General features: G+C 36.4%; 1 long non-coding RNA gene across 1 annotated transcript; it reads right to left on the bottom strand.

Moving 5' to 3' along the window:
- Positions 1-1,637: 1,637 nt before the first annotated feature.
- On the bottom strand, positions 1,638-4,735 carry LOC107642035 (uncharacterized). Its single transcript, XR_015883175.1, has 3 exons — positions 4,485-4,735; positions 4,260-4,403; positions 1,638-1,769 (listed from the first exon to the last, which is right to left on the bottom strand). It is a non-coding gene; the product is annotated as an uncharacterized LOC107642035 (long non-coding RNA).
- Between the last annotated feature and the right edge of the window lie 208 nt (positions 4,736-4,943).

Raw genomic sequence — 4,943 nt, 5'->3', positions numbered from 1 at the left:
ATATCATAAAATCGTATCATATTTTGCACATGAAAATAATTCATTCTTCTAACATGATGAATGTGTTTATTCTTAATACTCTCCTTAACGATTTTTACTAATTTTATGGTTTTAATCTGTTGTAGCAACTTTTTGGCATTTATTATTTTCTTGTTTATCTTCGCTATTTCTACTGTTAGTTCTGAAGATTCAGTTATTAATTCTTACTTTGCTTCTTATTGCCATCACTCTTATTTTCATTTTTCTTCTAACAAGTTTTAAAGAAGTTAGTCTTTTTTGAAATTCTTTCATGTTATAAAAATAGAAATAATAACTAAGAGAATAAAGAAATTATAAGAAAAGAAAACATAAGATAATAAGCTTACAGGGATGAACTTGTACTATTATTGCTTGCAAAGTTGATACAAATTTGATAATGATTACAAATATTTGAAGAATATATGAAGTAAGAAGATATAAGAGTAGAGAGGTTTCTTGAGCTTTCAAGTATTTGATGCCCCTGAATGAGTGAGGCCTTTGGTATTTATAGACCCCAAATGATTACTGTTTGGGTACTATTTGCCGACAGTACTGTTTGCTTTTACTGTTTGCCGTCATTTATTATTTACTTTTACTTTTTTACTTTTTTTTACAGAGATCATTTTTCTTTATGATTGGGCTTTTACATTGATTTCATATAGTTCTTACATTTCAAATGGATCTTGAGAGTCTTGATAATAATAAGCTGGGCTGGACTCTACCTCTTCGTCTTCTCCAAGAGGTACTGTTTGTATTGCTTGTAGAGAGCTTTGGATATCTTCCTCTGAGGTTGCCGCTGCTAGGGCTGCCATAATTTGTCGTTTCTGCGCTAAGAATTAGGTCTCTTTTTTATATGCTATTTGTTCATTGGTGGTGCTTAAGGCTGTTATTGCTAGACGCTTTTGTGATGTTAACCATTGATCAACCACCAATGAACAAATAGCATATAAAAAAGAGACCTAATTCTTAGCGCAGAAACGACAAATTATGGCAGCCCTAGCAGCGACAACCTCAGAGGAATATATCCAAAGCTCTCTACAAGCAATACAAACAGTACCTCTTGGAGAAGACGAAGAGGCACAGTCCAGCCCAGCTCATTATTATCAAGACTCTCAAGGTCTATTTGAAATGTAGTAAGAACTATATATGAAATCAATGTAAAAGCCCAATCATAAAGAAAAATGATCTCTGTTAAAAAAAAAGTAAAAAAGTAAAAATAAAAAGTAAACAGTAAATGTCGGCAAACAGTAAAAGCAAACAATAACTGTCAGCAAAACAGTAACTGTCGGCAAAACAGTAAATGTCGGCAAAACAGTAAAAGCAAACAGTACTGTCGGCAAATAGTACCCAAACAGTAATCATTTGGGGTCTATAAATACCAAAGACCTCACTCATTCATGGGCATCAAATACTTGAAAGCTCAAGAAACCTCTCTACTCTTATATCTTCTTACTTCATATATTCTTCAAATATTTGTAATCATTATCAAGTTTGTATCAACTTTGCAAACAATAATAGTACAAGTTCATCTATATAAGTTTACTATCTTATGCTTTTTTTTCTTATAATTTCTTTATTCTCTTAGTTATTATTTCTATATATATATAATATTACAAGTATTAACCAACACAATTCCTATCCCTCATACAGAATATATCATGATAAAGGCGAAGGTTCAATAAACCATAACTAAAACAATACAGAGCATCTCAACAACTAAATAAACTCTTCGTGACTTCTGCGCCCATATCCTGAAAGGGAAAAAATGTAGGGGAGGTGAGAACATCATCCTCGAAAGGGTTCTCAGTAGAGGATTTTTGGGAATGACTGTAATAGGATACGCAAAGATAAACCGTACTAGTGATTAATAACCGTCTTATGCCTCTTTTCAAAAACAACGGTTTACATTAAAAGTAGAGTCGGAAATCTTTTCTGAAAGAGGAACTGTTCAATTTTTAAAAACTCAAAAGCCTTTCAAAAAGGTTTATCTAAGCTGAACCAAATAGCCTTTCAAACTTTTCCAAACTAGAAACACAAAACCGAAACCAACCATCGTTCCATTTCATTTCAACCACGGTCCTAAGCCAAAACAATCCAACCAACAACCAATCACCACAGTCCAACAGAGTCCCAGTCGCAAACACAGATAGGAAGATTCAAGCACAAACAAACAGTTATTGCAAGTAGAACAATTAGCAGTTAATCACAAGTAGTCACAAAGGCAAACCAAGTACAATATGCACACTCAAACAATGTCACATAGATGCATATGATGCATGCTTGTCCTAGTGGCTGATGATATCATATGTCGGTTATAGAGCCAACCCGACAAGTTCTGGTAGCTAACCATTGGACCGTCCCTCTGTCGTGCATTCCCAACTCGAGTTATTCTCGATCATTATCATGATTATAATCATAATTCATATCCAACACCCTCACTGGTGTATATTCACGGGGGCGAGCTCATCCGGGACTTTCACAGTGCCAAGCCACCCTTACGACATAGGGTCAACAGAGTCTCAAGCCTCCACCTGAAGTACGTGGTGGCTAGCCACTGCTTTCTTCCAGAGAACTCGTGTCTCAGATAGTGAAAGTGCAAAATCACAATTATCAATATCTCAGCATATATGCATTCATTCTCAGCCATGGATCAACATCCATCTCAGTCATCCGGCTTAAATTCATAATTCATAGTCAGCCATACGGCTCATAACTCATTCGGCAATCAGCCATAATTCAATATCATACACAGCCATTCCGGCTCATAACAAAATAGCACTTCCACCACTCAACATCATCAAATTCATAAAATCGGCATTTAAGCCATAAAATCACTTTTACTCAAACCACTTTACTTTGAAATAAAAAAGGATTCAAAAATTAATCCTTTCCCGCCTTGGCTTTAAAATTCTCATTTCTCAAATCATCCCAGACTCATAAGCCGCTTTTACTCAAAGTAAAGTCCTTTTTAAAACAAAGCTACTCTCGACATCCTCTTTCCAAAACTTCCAAAACCATGGCAAGTTAAGGACCTCTTTGCAATATTCAAAATCACTCATCCAACAAAGAAATTTTATAATAAAAGTCACTCGGCAGAGTCTCAAGTCTTTAGGGGAGATTATCATAACTCATTTCCTCAATTCACTTAAAATCATTAAAACCTTGGCTTCCTGATTTGAGTAACAAAATAGGATCTAAGCCAAATCGAGTCATGTAATCAATTACTCTTTTCAAGCCGTTTCCTTTACTTAAACAAAAACCAGCTTCAAACCCATGGGCAATTCTAAAGCGTTTCAGCTGCTCCAAATTGTTTTAGTCTTGCAAAAATTCAGAACTCAGAGTACTTAAAACTTTTCCCAAAACATTTTAGAATGAAACTTGTCGATAGACATTCAGGTTCTTTTAAAGTCACTGAAACTTCTCTAATTGAAACCCTCAAGTCAAATTCAAAGACATAAACCCTTTTCACATTTAAAACAGTCTTAAAGCATAAGTCTCATTTAAATAACGTGTTCACAAGGGAATATAATACTTTTCTTAAGAAACAAGACTAAATCACAACTTCCTTTTTAATAATTCATTTCAGAAGCATAAGTCATCCCTTTCTTAATAATTCAGAAAACATAGTAGAAGTCTTTAACCTATTGAGTTTCTGAATAACGTTTTAGTAAAGTCCCGGATTCTACCGGAATTTCGGCAACACCTCCCCTAAAACTTGGACTTTGTCACCCGGTTCGGGTCCCAACTAAACCGTTCCACAATCCTTTTCAACGGTCCAAAATCCAGAAATCAGTTCAAAAGCAAGCTAAATCCAACAGTCATCTTATTTTCATATCTCAAGAAAACCGTTTCAAAACCAACTCATTATCAACCGATTAAACTCATATCCAAAGCTTTAAAGAATTGGTTCAGCAACAAATCATTTATCAAAACCAAGTAAATTAAATTAAACCACTCTGAATCCAAAAGTGCATTCGACTTTTCACATTACCAAAAAAATTAACTCAATTCAAATCAATTCTCAACGGATTAGGCTCGATCTCAATTCTTTAAAAGAATTAACTTGAAAACACTCCGTTTCACAAAACCACACAACAGTCCAGTCAAACAAACACCCATAATCATACAAAACAACCAAATAATACATAGGACTGCTACAATCACCAAATACACATCCTCACCTGTATCCATATGTAATAATTCCAATATACAAAATATAGTTTTTCGGGAAGCGCCCCTACCTCAAAACGCAAACCATAACCCAAACGCGTCACCGGAAGTCTCTATCAACCCGAAGTTATCGGCAGCTTGCATCACAGCTTTGTTCACTTTCGCAGCAGCAAATACAACCCTTACGCGCAACATGTGGCTCCGATAACTTAATCCTAGGAAACATTATCATTGCGAAAACCTTAAAACGCATAACGGGATATGAACGGAGAAGGTTTCAAGGCAGAGATACTTACTGTACTAAGGGATACTGACTGAACCCAAGAACAGAAGCTTCAACAGTGGTCCCGACAGCCACAGAACCGTCATCGGCAGCCAGAATCACTGTGACTCAGCCTGCTCTGTTAGTAGTTTCCAGGACCTGTTCCCGTGGCAGCAACCGCGACAAGGTTAAACGCCTCCTCTCCTCTCCGTTTTGGGATCCCAGAAATAGCAGCAACAATTTCGACACTCTCGACAGAACACAGCAGTACCAAAACAAGGATATCTGCTATCGTAATTAAAATAAGAATGTAGCAGAGAAACAAAATGCTAAATATAACAAGGGTGGAAGCGTTACAGCGTTATGAACGGGAGAATCAATGTCAGAATGAGAAGGGATGGCACAGCAGCTTGTCTTCTCCGGTGACAAGCTCCAACAAAAATTCCGGCGGCGGCAGAGGAATTCCGGCGGCATGAACCCCTTTTCTGACGCG

The sequence above is a fragment of the Arachis ipaensis genome, chromosome B5 (assembly GCF_059453495.1).
Source record: "Arachis ipaensis isolate K30076 ecotype BB chromosome B5, ASM5945349v1, whole genome shotgun sequence".
Taxonomy (NCBI): Eukaryota; Viridiplantae; Streptophyta; class Magnoliopsida; order Fabales; family Fabaceae; genus Arachis; species Arachis ipaensis.
This window is presented reverse-complemented; position numbering and strand designations above follow the sequence as displayed.